The sequence below is a fragment of the Furipterus horrens genome, unplaced genomic scaffold, assembly GCF_987537825.1.
Source record: "Furipterus horrens unplaced genomic scaffold, mFurHor1.1.pri manual_scaffold_4, whole genome shotgun sequence".
Taxonomy (NCBI): domain Eukaryota; kingdom Metazoa; phylum Chordata; class Mammalia; order Chiroptera; family Furipteridae; genus Furipterus; species Furipterus horrens.
Window position 1 is genome coordinate 73,309,424 of NW_028327174.1, and position 15,660 is coordinate 73,325,083.

A 15,660-nucleotide genomic window follows, 5' to 3' on the forward strand; every position below is an offset into this window, starting at 1 on the left:
ACACAGGGGGATCACTCAGCATGGTGTGGGCAAGTGCTCTCATAAATCACCCATCATGAAATGGGCAAACACATTGAAAGGGTCTTCAAAAATAATTCACTGGAGCCAAACACAGCCTTTCACAACAATGCCAGCTGGTACACTGTTACAGATGGGTTCCTAGAACACTCCTATAGCAGGGGAAGCCTGTACTACAAGGGTCCCGCCCTCCAGAGGATAATTTCAGTTTTGGGGGGGGGTCCTCCCTCATAATTAATAATAATAAACTATGTTATCGGTTTATGTATTTACTATGCTATACTTTTAACCATTATTTTCTAGTGTACTCTTTCTACTTACAAAGGAATTTTACTGTGAAAACAGTACGCCAGGCTGTGCTGGCAGCAGCCTCATACATCTTATGTTTACCTTGTCTCTTGATTGCATCATTTTCTCTTGCGCTTGATTTAATCTCATTTTGTTTTATACACTAACATGCTATACAGGCTTGTAGCATAGGAGCAATAGGCTATAGCATACAGACTAGGTGTGCGGTAGGCTGTACTACATAGGTCTTTGTTAGTGCACTCTCTGATGTTCACACAATGCAAAATCACCTAATGAAGAACTATCCCTGTAGTTAAGCAGCACATTGACTTTACCTTCTTTTAATTTAAGCTTTAAATTTAACTATTTCTTTTAAAATTATCTTTCTCAAAGATAAAACTGTTAGTAAATTCTTATGACTCTTAAGAGCTATTATGAATCTGATAGACATTTTGATTATATATTTGGATATTAAAGAGTTATTTTTTAAAGGTTAATTTTATACTTATATCTCAATTGTGCAGTCACTACTGCCCCTAAACACTCTAGAAACTGGGGAATGAACCCGGAGATACTATACTAAAAAGTTTCATTTTTCTACTTCAACAATGATATTGGGTTAGAAGCTACAATGTATTGGGTACACATTGTTACTAATCTTCTGATTTCTGCTTTATAGGTGAGGCCAATTAGGCTCAGAGAGATGAATAATATATTCAAGGTCCTATGGCTAGTAGATGCTAGCTCCAAAATTTGATCTTCAGGCCATCAACCCTGTCTCTCCATGTTCCTGCTTCATAAATACAAACATTGGAGAAACATAAGTGAATAAAGCAGAATAGAGTTCTTGACCTCATAGAGCTTCAATTCTAGTGCAGGTCAATGACAATAAACAGATAAAAGCATATAAATTATAGGATAAAAAGTCAGGTTGAAGAGGCTACAGAGATTGGGCAAAGGTAGGGGTGCGTGTGTGTGTGTGTCTGTGTGTGTGTGTGAGAGAGAGAGAGAGATACATGCGAGGCAGGAAAAGGCTTCTATGATAAACTATCACTTAAGTATAGACGTGAAGGAAATGAGGGATGAACAATGAGGATATCAACAAAAGTGCTCAAAGCAGAGGGAATAGTCACTGGAGGAAAAATGTTCAGTATGTGGTTCTGATAGTTGATAGAAGTGAAAATCTTTTTCTGCTTGCTTAAGGTAAAAAATGTGAGCATCATGAAAACATGTACTTCTTTAGTTATCTGATTACCTCCTGTCTTAAGTTTAGAATTCTTTACTACTTTCTTATCTCTACCCTATCCCAATCCTAGCTTACCAAGTTTAAAAAAAAAAAGTTGTTTGTACAAGTATTTTGACCTGCAATTGCATTAGCTACTTGGTCTTCCTTTTATGATAAAACTGAAAACTAGTTCAAGAACTTCATGGCTAAAACTTCAATAGAGTGTACATTAGTTTCCCAGTGCTGCTGTAACAAATTACTACCAATGAGGTGACTTAACACAACAGAAATTTATTCTCTTGCATTTCTGGAGGCCAAAAACCTGAAACCAAGATGTCAGCAGGGACAGTGTCCCTCTAAAGGTTCTAGGGAAGACTCTCTCCTGGCCTCTTCCTGGCTTCTAGTGGCTGTGGAAACCCTTGGCATTCCTTGGCACCATGCCAGTCAGTGCCTCTGTGGCCACAAAGCCTTATTCTATGTGTGTCTTCTCTGGGTCTCCAAATCTCCCTGTCCTTATAAGGACACCAATCACTGGATTGTCTACAAAAGGAAGTTCAAACTTATGTATAAATTTTGTAAGCTTTAATTTGAGCCAAATATGAGGGGTGACCTAGAGCAAAATCTTAAAGGATTGAGAAGAGCAGTTTTGTAGTTCTTTTTATGCATTGAGAATCAAAGGAGAAGACCTAAGGGGGTAAATGAAATTCACTGGTGGTAGATTAAGATGGTGAAAGAAAGCAGAGTGGGGTAAATCTCTAGGATTGAATGAGAAGTAAAATGGAGACACATGCTTCTTTTTCATTGGTGGGTACAAGATAGTAAATGTTAACATTTACAGTAAATAGAGATGGTATGTGGGCAACAAGATAACAATGAGGAGTTCCTTGGTCTTATGCTCTGTTGCTGGCATTGTGCTTCTGAGGAGTCTGAAAAAGAAAATTACTGTGACATTGAAAAAGCATGTTATCTTTGATGCATAAGAACAATGGCTAGGGCTCGCACAAGGTAAAGATTGACCTGTGCTAAGGAAGCTGTTAGCCTGAGACGTGACTGACTACCCATCATGACCTGCTAAGTTAGGAATGAATGATTAGACCTTCTTGTGTGGCTACTGTCGTCTCTGAGCTTATCAGACCTGCCAGGTAGCCCCTTTATGTTTGCAGAGTTGCAGGTGTACCCTACTTTGGGCTGACCTCATCTTGATTACATCAGCAAAGGCCTTATTTCTAAGTAAGGTCACACACAGGTTCTGGATAGACATGAATTTGGGGGAGACACTATTGAACCCAGTACAGAGGGGAACTCCTAAGTATAAACTACCTTTTAATCAAGGGGAAATCATCTCTCTCATCCTGCCCCCCAACTCAGAAATATAAATTGATTCATTTCAAGTCTTTCATATATAGCAGGAGTCAGAAAACTTTTTCTGTCAAGAACCAGATAGTAAACATCTTGGGCTTTGCGGGCCATCAATCCTGCTGTCGTGGTGTGAAGCAGCCATAGATTATACATAAACAAATGAGCATGGAGGTGTTCCAATAAAATTTTATTTACAAAAACAGGCTGCAGTCTCAATCTACTGGGATTATGGTTTGCCAGTTCCTGATCTATAGCACTAAGAAATTGCTAAATGATAGAAATATATAGAGCTACCTGAATTCCTATAAATTCCTAAAAATTGTACATTCCAGTCATTATGGTTTAATTTGTGGTTCAGAAAAAATTAAATTACAGTAATAACATTTTCCAAAGAATTATATCTGTTTATTTAAATAACTTCTACTTTACCTGCTGTTATACCTCAGATATTGAAGAACACTAGAATAGGAGAAAAGAAGGAAGAAGTTTAGATGTGCCAGGCGTACTGGAGTTAAAGTACTAGCTGAATACGACTGTGAACATGGTGTAGTTTTTAGTATTTTGCAATAAAGTAAATGTTGAAGTTAGTCTAGGAAATACTATAACCATCATACATATAGCTGTAACCCAGTAGTGCCAATTTAGTCAAGTAAAAAATGGTGCATTTGAGGACAATTTAATGTGGTGGAAGATTTTCATGAACTCAGAAGTCTGCTTATGACCGTGGCAACTAGGCCCAAGAGAAGTCAAAGGAATTTTCCTAGATACTTGAAAGTGGAGAATAAGAGCAAGGTTGCCTTAGGAATAATCAGCACTCCTATTTATTGGGCTGTTTATTTCAATAAATATTAAGACAAAGCAAAGTGGGAATGTTTAATATTAAACAGCAAGGAATTTTACATGTGGATCATGACATACAAGATTGAATGCCCTGAAGGGGTGTGCACTAGTGGAATATTTGTAGGGGCGAAGAGGCAATGGAAAGGGGCCACATAAATGATTTAACCATCCTGAGACAGTGTGCAGATTGCTGTACAACTGCTGGTCCCCAGGATTCTAGCAAAAAGTGGAATTTAGGAACAGAGAAGTTTTCAAGACATAGAGACGTCCTCCTTACAGCAGCAGCCGCCTCAGGGAGCAGAGACAGGTCCCTTTGCACAGGTCTCTCTGCTTTGGGGGTGGCTCCCAAGACTTTCTCACCTTGTCAGGATAAACAAGTGCGAATGACGACTTTACAGTCTTTCTCACGTGATGCAGGGCCACACAGACTGTCACTGTGTTGGCTGACTTGGAAACTTTGAGTGGGGCTATCCTCCAGCAATGGACACTACTTGTCAGTTAAGAGTGGACCAGAGAATTCCTTTCACTCTGTGGGCAACCTAGGCTGGCTGTGAAGATACTCTTCCTCCATCTGGCTCTCCTCTGCCCACTGGGAAGTGGCCAGTGTGAGCCTAGAATTTAATATCTCTGATTGGCACTTGGGGATGCTGGAAAACAGCAAATAACGTTGCTCTCTTAGAATTAAATTAGTAAAATAACTCAAATAACACATGATAGATGAATACCTTAAAAAACAGGGTCTGCTGCATGGGCAACAGCAGACCCTCCATATCACCCTGCCCAGGCTCTGTAGCTTCAGCTTCACTGGAGAGGACACTCCAGCGTCATCGCAAGATGTCGATTCAACACGGGAGGAGACAGATACCGTGTCACTCCCGAGTCGGACTGCACAGCCATTCTCGGCGGTGCAGATAGACTCTTAAGAAGCTACACCATCGTCTCTCAAGATGGACGGCTGCCGACGACGACGACCTTAAAAAACAATGAAGTGTCATAGATTAAAAGGAAGCATGATAAGGAGTGGAAATAAAATCAAGTCCACATAGAAGAGCCTGTGGTACCCTTACTGATGCTCCTGTTATATCTGAAAGACTACTCTGAGAACAAGGAGGATGAGGGGGATAAGCTGGAGACAAAAAGTACAAGCTGAACATAAGAATTGTCACTGGGTCCCCAACTCTGCTCTTTAGCAAGGGTGCTCCGACCAAGCTGGTAGGAACTTGCCCACCCAATTGGCTGTAATATTGATACAATGATTGTCATAGAGTGTATTAGTTGTGCTGAGCGCTCTATGCCATAACACCACTTAATCCTACAAAACTTAGGTGACTATTATGATCTTCCCTTTATACCTGGGCTCACCAAAGCTGAGAGAGGTTAAATGATCTACCCACTATCTCACAGCAGGGCTGTATCTCCAGTCCAGTCTGTCTGAGATGGAACAATGTGCTCTTAACTTCCTGCTCTTATGCTTCTCATGGATGCTTTCTTCCTGGAGGTGAGGACATTAGGTCATGACAGATTGATCCTACTGGCCTTTAACATCATTTAACTAACATTCACTTTTTAGTTCTGTACTTGTTAACTATATTGGTTGGGGTAGACCAAAATGCTGTAACGAACAAGACCCCAAAATACTGCAGCTCACACACAACAAAAGTTTATTTCTCTCTTGTTCAACAACCAGAGCAAAGTAGCAAGTGAATCAGCAATTCAAGTTCCCTCCTTCTCGTGTCTTGACCATTCCCTAGAGTCCTGTTTTCATCTGTAATGAGCTGGCAGAGGGGGAGGGGAAGAGCATGGAGGATGTTTCTAATCAGAAATAGCTCTGCTATTTGCAAGCTACTGCCTAGGCATGTACCCTCTCAGCCTCAAATCCTCATTTGAGGTTTAAAGGAGATGTCTCGTGTTTAGTGCAATGCTCAGCTCAATAAATATTAGCTATTCTTTATTAGGTACCTGGCATACTTTCTTAAAAACTGCTCTGTGACATTAGTATTGTCCTCATTTTACAGAGGAGGAAACTGAGGTCACATAATGTGACAGAGTGGGAACTGGAAACTAAAACCCATTCTCCTAACCACTGAATACTACTTTCTCATAAGTTAAGTGTGGAAATAATTGGCCTCTCGTGTGAGAGAACTGAGTTCCTTACACTCTATTTAAGTGTTTTCAATATCAACTAGCTCTAAAATACAGCGGTCAAACCATATTTCTTTTTCTGTTTACCCTAGGTCTGAAGAAAGGCAGGCTGCCTTCAGTAAGTTGTATGGCACCAAGAGCCTGCTGGTTAACAGCGTGTGGAAATACTTGCTGACACAGACCAGAAGTGAACTTGAATAACTTTTTATTTCCAAAGGAGACCTTTTAAAATCATTCCTTTTAGAGAGTAACCACCGGACAAGGTTATACTTTAAGAAAACAAATTTGGATGGAGAAGAGAGAGTTTTTAAAAAGTATTATTCTACGTTTACAAGTCAGAAACCATATGGAATTTCCACTCTCACATAGTTCATAAATGACTTTTCCTGGTTTTCTTGAAACTTGATCCTCCAAACTCCAAACTCAGCAAAGCCTCAGGATGAGTTGGTGTCTGGAACTGATATACGAAAGGCTAGCCTGTTAGTTTCGCAGTATGAGTTGTTCAGGAAAGAAAGGAGACATAGATTAAGAGGAACGAGACATCTTTTTCAGCCATCAAACTTTGACCTGATCTTACCTCTCAAAGCCCTACTAATTTTTCTACTTCTGTACTAAAAAAGTACCCCTCTTGTCTGTTGGGTTTTTTTTTTTTGTTTGTTTTTTTTTGACATTTCCCAAGGAAATGAGGATGATTATTGCACAGACTTAAGAGAATTTTTATGCCATGATCGATATACAAAGCAGGCAAAGTTGAACAAAAACATAGAGGCTCCTTGACAATGTCATTATTTGATGTCCTTTGGATTAATATTTTTAAAAGTATTGTCCAGCATATATTTAATGAGTGTGTGGTTGTGACTGTAAAATAATTTTTGTTTTCACTTAAAGATATTTGGAAGAAGCAGGCGCATTACACATTTTGCCAGTAGAAAGCTGCAGAAACTAGAGGTTGTTGGCACATGTTTACAATATATTTCTGTAATGTTTGGGTAAATCTTTATGGATTCTTGGGCTAGCCTAATCCTTGATATAGTTCTGATACAGGACTTCCCTACTATTGGAGAGCAACTGTTTGGTAACAAATTATCACAAATATAATGGATTAAAACAACAATTTCTCATCGCTCACTAGTTTATGGGGCCACTGGGCAGGTCTGCTGACCTGGGCTAGGCTTGTTTATGTGTTTTCTGTGAGCTGTGGATTGGTTGGAAGCTATCTTGTTTAGGAAGGTTTCTACTGGTATGAATCAATGCTACACCAAATGGTCTCTTATCTTTCAGCTTGCTAGTCCAGGTTTTTTTTTCTTATGGCGGAGGTAGTAGTCCAAGTAGAGAATGAAATACATGAGACCACTTATAGTCTGGCTTCAAATTGATATGTCATAATTTCTGCATCATTCTGATAGTAAGAGCAAGTCACAAGGTCAACCAGATTTAAAGGATGGGGCAATGGACTGTATCAGCTGATAGGAAAAACAGCAAAGTCACATTGTAATGAGCAAAGATGAGTAAGTGTGGGCAAGGAATTGGCGCCACATTTACAGTCTATCTACCACAGCCTAAAACAGTAAAATCATGAAGTAAAGAAAGTTTGTTTTTGATAATTCACTGCTCTATTTCCTTTAACATATGTTAGTTGAAAGCTTAATGGATTTGAAGTCAAAACAGCAGGTTCAAGTCTCAGCTGTACTGTTTCTTTTGACAAGTTATTTTGCTCTCTGAGAATTAATTTACTGTCTTTAAAATGATGTGATGATGTGTGTCCACCTGCCTTTTGAGATTTTGCCATACAAGCTCTCAAGTGTTTAATAAATAAGGTTTACAAAAAAAGCCTTTCTCAGATGTTCAGTCTTTGTGCTGGTTCTTGGCCTCTGAATCCACCTCCACCGTAACCATCTCTACCACCACCACCACCACTACCTCACCCACCACCACCTCTACAACCACCACCACCACCACCACCACTACCTCACCCACCACCACCTCTACAACCACCACCACCACCACCACCACTACCTCACCCACTACCACCTCTACAACAACCACCACCACCTTCACCACATCCACCACCACAACCTCCACCTCCACCGCCACTACCACCGCCTCCACCGCCACTACCACCGCCTCCACCATCACCTCCACCTCCACCAGCACCTACTTGCCTCTCCCTGGCCCCCAGCTGTTGTTCTTGGATTGTTGATTTCCCTGCTTGGTTGTGGAGGCTGTTTTAAAAGCACTGAGACTGCTTTGTGTTTGGTTTTGGTTTTGTCTCGCTCTGTTTTGGCTAACCAGAACTTTTGAAGCCCATCAGCCTTTGGAGAACTTGGTGTCCCCAGTGTAAGGTATAAGAAATGTACAAGAAGGAAACAGAAGTATTTTATAATATCTTCTCTTCTTTTGCCCATCCTTTTTGCTAAATAAAAGGCATCATATCCTCTCTGATTTTTCTGGGTAGGGAATAGGAAAGGATAGAGAGAGGAGAAGGATGTAAAAATACTGGCAGTCTCCACTCCCACCCCCAGTGTGTACCTCCAACACACTCATGCCTCTGATAAACCTGTGGCAGAAAAGAACCACTTTAAGGATGAGGGCTGGAGGAGGCTTTTAAGTGAGGAGAGGAAGGCATTTCCTAGGCTCCTATTTTCTCTGTGTTGGAGCCATTAATGGTGTCAACTGAGTAAAGGCACCACCAAGGTACAGCTGTTTTATTCCAAATACTTGCTGATCCACATGAACTCGACAGAACTCCCACAGTTGTCTGGACTCATCAAGGACATTTGAGTAGATTGTTCTAATTCTGACTGACACTGGAGTGAAGGATTCAGACCTCCCCAGAAACAGCATTTGTCCAAGGGGCAAGATGGTAAATAGAACATTTTCCTCCTCTTCCCTCACTTTTATGGCCTGCACAGGCCAGGCTGAACTGTTTAGAGACCCGTTTCATACCCTATCTTCCTTTCAGAGAGGCTGCAGCATTGCAACTAAATTACTATCTGGCAATATTTAGAAATAATCTGAATAAGTGAAGGCAAGCATGCGTGCGCACGTGTGTGTGCGCACACACACACACTCTCACTCACTCGTATAATTTCTACCTAAAAAGCTAATATATTGAAACTGTAACTCTGAATTCATAGCTCCTTACTGCCACCCAGGGCAAACATGAGGATAGTGCATTGTTACACATTTCCTGATACTATTAAAATTCTGCCTAATGCAATCTGATATAAATATAAAGTATTAAAGATATCACCTTTACCACATCCCACTACCGAGCACATTGAGGGCTTAAACTACTCTATTCGTAAAAGTTCTTTTTCTTCCAAAGTTGTGAAAAACTAAGGACTCTAAGGCTCATTTGGAAAGAAAGCCTGTGTGGTTAAAAATCAATGTCGACCATGGGAAGAGAAGTACTCAGTGCCATCCATTTCTTGAACGAGGACCAGACCATCATTAAGGGTCCTTCCTAAATATAGTCCTCCTCCAATGTCCCTGTCTCACCGAATGGCATTATTCACCTCTTGGTCCAGCCCACAGCCTGAGGAATTGTCCTTGACCACTTCCCTTCCCTCATCCCCACATCAGCAATTCATCAGCAAACTCTGTCTGTTTACCTACTAAATATAATGATAGTTCATTACTACCATCTTCACCTAAACTACAAGCATCGCTCACTTAAACCATTGCCACTCTCTAATAATGGGTTACCCAACAGGTAGACTGAGAATGTGCTTAGGGTGCCAGCAAGTTGGGGACACATTCCTTCCACACCCACATAATCATACAGAAGGGAGTGAAAATAAGTGGGGTAAAAGCTTAATATCAACACTCATTTACATTTGGATCATTTAAAGACTTTTAAAACTATATTATGTTACATGATTGCTTTTTTTTTTTTTTTTTTTTTTTTTTTTTGCATAACAGCATGGTGTGTGTGTCTGTGTGTCTGTGTGTGTGTGTTTTGTTGGAGGGCCAGTTGGGGAATATATTTTTTGGAGAATAGCAACTCTAAAGGCCTGAATCTGGCCCTGTCTCTAATCCATTTCACGTAGAGTAGCAGAATAATGTTTTTAAATTGAATTTATTGAGGTTACAGTGGTCAATAAAATTATATAGGTTTCAAGGATGCATTTTTATGATACTAGATCTATATATTGCATTGTGTGTTCACCACCCAAGTCAAATCTCCTTCAGTCACCATTTACCCGCCCTCCCCCCCGACTCCCCTCCCAACCACCCTTTGCCTCTGGTAACCACCATACTGTTGTCCTAATGTCTATGTCTATGAGATCATTTCTTTGTTGTTTTTTTCTTTCTTTCTTTTTTTTTTTTCTTGCTTAATCTCTTCACCATTCCACCCAGCCCCCAAACCTCTTCCCCTCTGACAGCTGTCTGTTCTCCATATCTATTTCTATTTTGTTTATTTTGTTGATTAGGTTCCACATATAAGTGAAATTATATGCTATTTTTATTTCTTTGACAGGCTTATTTTATTAAGAATGGTACACTCCAGGTCAAGCTATGCTATTGTGAAAGGTAAGGTTTCTTCTCTTTTTATGGCTGAGTAGTATTCCATTGTGTGAATGTCCCATAATTGTTTTTATCCACTCATCTACTGATGGGCAATGGGGCTGCTTCCAAATCTTGGCTATTGTAAATAATGATGCAATGAACATAGGGGTGCATATATTTTTTCAAATCAGTGTTTGGGGTTTCTTCGGATATTTTCCAAGAAGTGGAATCACTGGATCATAAAATAGTTCCAATTCTTTTTTTTTTGAGGAAACTTCATACTGGTCTCTACAGTGACTGCAACTAACTGCATTTTTCACCAATAGTGCACAAGGGAGAAATGTCCATTCAGGTCCTTTGCCCATTTCTTAAATTGGATTGTTTGCTGTTGGGGTATTTTTGGTGTTGAGTTGTTTGAGTTCTTTATAAATTTTGGATATTAACCCCTTATCAGATGTATCATTGGTGAATATGTTCTCCCATGCAGTGGGTTACATTTTCATTTTTTTGATGGTTTCCTTTCCTGTGCAAAACCTTTATAGTTTGATGTAGTTCCATTTGTCTATTTTTTTTCTTTTGTTTCCTTTGTCCAAGGAGATATATCAGAAAAAATATTGAAATGAGAAATGTTTGAGATCTTACCACCTATATTTTCTTCTATGGTTATTATAGTTTTGAGTCTTACATTTAAGTCTTTAATCCATTTTCATCTTATTCTTATGTGTGGTGTGAGAAGGTGGTCTAATTTTATTTTATTTTTTCATGTATCTGTCCAATTTTCTGAACACCATTTATTGAATAGACTGTCTTTACTCCATTGTATATTCTTACCTCCTTTGTCAAATGTCCACTGACTATAAAGGTGTGCGTTTATTTCTGGGCTCTCTATTCCATTCCATTGATTTATATGTCTATTTTTGTGCCAGTACCATAATGTTTTGATTACTACGGCCTTGTGATATAATTTGATATCTGGTAGTATGATACCACCAATTTTGTTCTTCTTTCTGTAGATTGCTGTGGCTATTTGGGGTCTTTTGGGGTTCCAAATAATGTTTTGGAATATTCGTTCTAGTTCTGTGAAATATGCTATTGGTACCTTCATAGGAATTGCATTGAATCTATAGATTGCTCTGTGTAGTATGGACATTTTAATGATAGTAATTCTTCCTATCCATGAATATGATATTTGCTTCCACTTAGCTGTATCTTCTTCAATTTATTTTTCAGTGTCTTATAATTTTCTGAGTACAGGTCTTTATATCCTTGGTTAAATTTGTTCCTAGGTATTTTATTTGTTTCGATGCAATTATAAATGGTATTGTTTTCTTAGTTTTCCTTTCTGATAGTTCATTATTGGTGTATATAAATGCTGACTTATGGATACTTATTTAGTGTTTCATTACTTTACTGAATTCAGTTATCAGTTCTAGTAGTTTTCTGGTAGAATCTTTAAGGTTCTCTATATATATGTCATTTTCACATATGTTTGTCTGCCTGTTGAGATAACATGTATGTGGTCTAACAGGTAGAATTGTAGATGCAGATGGTAGCTCCATAGTCTCATGTGAAAGGACCCCTGAGGTCTTTATCTGTTGGCATGTAGAAACCCCTGCACCCACTTTAGCTTCTGCTCAGCTTCTCTCACCCATGTGGATCAGGATTGATGGATCCCATCCCTTCTCCATGGACATTAGTGTTTTTCAAGTTCCCGGCTATTTCATCAGTGCTCTGATGGGTAGTCTGGAAAATACATCTTTGAAAAGTTGTGTAAGAATTTCTGTAGGACACCCTCCTGGGATGATCACTGCCAGGTGAGGTGAGTACCTGTGGGCCTTTGACGGGCCCTGCACACTGTTCATACAGAGGAGGGACATTTTCCCTTCTTTCCAGGGGATCTGCTGGGACCTCTGCTTCCTCACACTGTCCCCAGGGCTGGTCACCACCAGACCAGAGCCTATGAGGCTAGTGGTGACAGTGCTCTCTCCCCACTGTTGACAGTGTGTGTGTCCCATTGAGGAGGTCAGGCACCTCTGACATGTAGTGGCATGTGCACTGCCTCTTGTTGCAAGTGCATGTGCATGCTCCCTGTGCCTTTAGGAAACACAGACTTTTGAGACTTTGCTGTGCCACAGGGATGCTAACTAAGCCAGTCTGTGGCCAGGGGTTGGGAGGCATGCTCTCCAGCTTGTGGTTTGTCTTTTCAGATTTCTGTATTTTTCTTGTTTTTGTTTTGGGCACAGAATGAGCCAGCCATTGCCTGATTGGTTTCTGTCCCCGGGGTCACACTTAGCACAGTGATCTCTACCCCGAGATTATGCACACACTTCCCAAAAGGGCTTCTTCTTTTTTTGTATCTGATCTCTAATCCATCTGGGATTTCCCTTTCAAATAACAAAAACATATGAGCAAACACAAAAAAGCACCTATTGTAAGATTCCATTTATAGGCATCATCTACAACAGGAAAAGGAAGAGAAAAGAAGGAGATCAGGGGTTGCCAGGGCAGGAGGAGTGGGGAATGAGTATGTCCAGTTCAGGGTTTTCTTTGGGGAGATGGAACATCAGCAACTAGAGGAAGGTGACGCTTGCACAATGTCATGAATGGACGTCGTGCTCAGGAATGGCACAATATAAAATACATATCAACGATAACTTTTATTGAATACTTAAACTTAGTCAGGCCCTGGAGGAAATGAAAACATAACAATAAAAGAGAATAAAACAAAAAGGCCACAGAGGGGCAGTGAAGCAATTTCTGGTGGGAATGGGAGAGCTGGTTGAATAATAATCAGTTCTAGAAATGACCTGGTACATTTTCCAGAGGCAGTTCCTCCTCTTGGTGGGAACCGGGGCAGAATCTAGGGAGGGCTCTTCATGTAGGTGTCGTGGGGCCTCCGTCAGGTCAGGAGATGCTGCACAGGCCACTCCTGGCCCCAGAGCTGCAGCTGGAGTCGCTGCTGGAGGTGGCACAACTGCTGGAGGTGCCATGGCCGCTAGAGGTGACACCTCTCTGGGTCTGGAGCTGCCCTGGTCTGTCCCTGCAACAAGCCCCTCAAGGTGTACTACATGCTGGTGTTGAGGTAGGAGCCTGCTCAGCTTCCTGGGCTGCTGTTAAAGTTGCAAGATGAGAAAAGATCACCCATGTGCCTACATTTCCAAAGTGCCCCCGCTGCCCAGCCAGAAGACAGCCAGAGCTTTCCAGAGAAGCCACAGCTCAGGATCCACCCCCGACACCCCTCCCCAACAGGGAGTCCAGAAGATGGGTGGTCTGAGGCCTGTCTTTCTCCTGGCCACGACTCTTCCCCACAGCTTTCTGCAACTCCTCCCCCATCCCACCTTGATCTTTCCTAACTTTTCACTGATGGGCTCTGAGTCCTTGGGCTCCCAGTCACCTGGCCTGGTTCCATTGATGTGGGTACTGTGCTCCATGTTGGAGGTAGAAATTTTCAGTGTCTTTCGGTGCCTCAGTGGCTTCGAGGGAGATGTTCTTTTCTGGTCATCCATGGGACCTGTTCACCAGGCCTCTGAGCAGCCACTGTGTCTTTGGGATTGCTTTGGCCCTTGGTGGCCTGGCCCACCTGCCCCTCACTGCTGGACAGAGGGTGGGTTCTCTGTCGACCAGGTGTTCTTTCTGCACTGCTGGAGTTGAGAGAAGAGAAAGATCAACCCCGCACCTTCCTTTCCAATGGCCCCTACACACAAAACACAGCCACAGGCTTTTGGAGAAGCCACAGCCCACAAGCCACCCAAGGATGCCCTCCCCACAGACAGTCCAGCAGATGGGTGGTCTGAGGCCAGTCCTTGCTTATGACAAGCCTCTGGGGGTTCTCCCTGTGTGTTTGGCAGCAGCTTCTCCTTACAAGCTCGCTTGCACCTCCACTCCATTCCCCCACCACTACCTCCCCTACTGTCTCACCCCATGGGCTCTGACTTCTTGGGCTCCAGGTCATCTGGCCTGGTTTGTTTAACATGGGCACCATATCCAGATTGGAGACAAAAATTGTCAGCTTCCTGTTTAGTCTGGGCTGCTTCGGGAGAGGTGGCCTTCTCCATTTATTCATGGGCCCTGGTTCTTCAGATCCCTGGGTGGCCAAAGTCACCTTGGGCCTTCTCTGGCCCTTGGGGGTGTGGTGAATCTTCTCATCACTGTTGGAGTCACAGCCAGGTTCTCTGATGACCCGCTGCTCCTCCTGGTTTGATGCTGAAGTTGTGAGAGGAGAAAGGATCACATGCGTGCCTGCATTTTCATGTGCCTCCCACAGACAGAACACAGGCAGAGCTTTCCAGGGAGGCCACAGCCCAGGGCCCCAGCACATGCTCCCATGAACAGTCCAGAAGATGGTTGGTCTGAGGTCGGTGTTTGCTCCTGGCCAGCCATGGTGGCTATGTGTCTGGCATCCACCCCTTCCCACAAGCTGTCCTGCACCTCCACTGCCAGTCCACCTCCCCCACTGTCTCACCCTTGGACTCTGCATCGATGAGTTCCAGGTCATCTGGCCTGGTTTGTTTAACATGAGCAACTTGCTCAGGTTGGAGTTGGAAATCAGAGATCATCAGCTTTCTGTAGAGTGTGGGTGGCTTTGTTCGTCCATGAACAATCCCTGGTTCCCAAGACTTCTGGGTGGTGACAGTGACTTCAGTCTTGCTCTGGCCCCTGGTGATGTGGTACACCTCCCCCTCACTGGTGGAGACAGGGCCTGGATCTTTTGTCAGCTTCCTGTTGCTCCTCCATGACCTGGATGGAGCTCTGCAATGACAGTGACCACAGCTGGTTCAGTGGCCTCAAGCCCTGCCTGGCCCTAGTCACTGCTGCTTCTGCCCACTGGACCTTCTGCTACAGGATCTGGCCCAGCCCTGTATCGGCACAGACGTCCACCCAGGGGAGGTGACATTCATCTGGAGGGCTTGGGATGAACCTCGGGCAGAGGGTGCTGCCCACATCCATGTCTACTCAGCCAGTTTTGACCTGGGATGTGAACAGAACCAGCCCACCAGGCTGCTGACCACGCCCCTCAGTCTTTTCCTACTAGAGCAGATCCTTCCCACGTGCACCCCCTTACACATGCACAGGGAGATGACGTAGGGCTGCTCAGGTGGGATAGAAGTGGTGTCCTGGCCCAAACAAAACCACCCTGGGCCACCCTGTGTCACCTCTTTGTTCCACCCTGAGAAGAGCCACAGGCATCTAGGCTAAGTCTGGACCCAGCAGCCTCTTCGTAACATGCTATCACTGCTGTCTCTTTTGAGGCCATGGCGTCTGGACATTTGCAGACA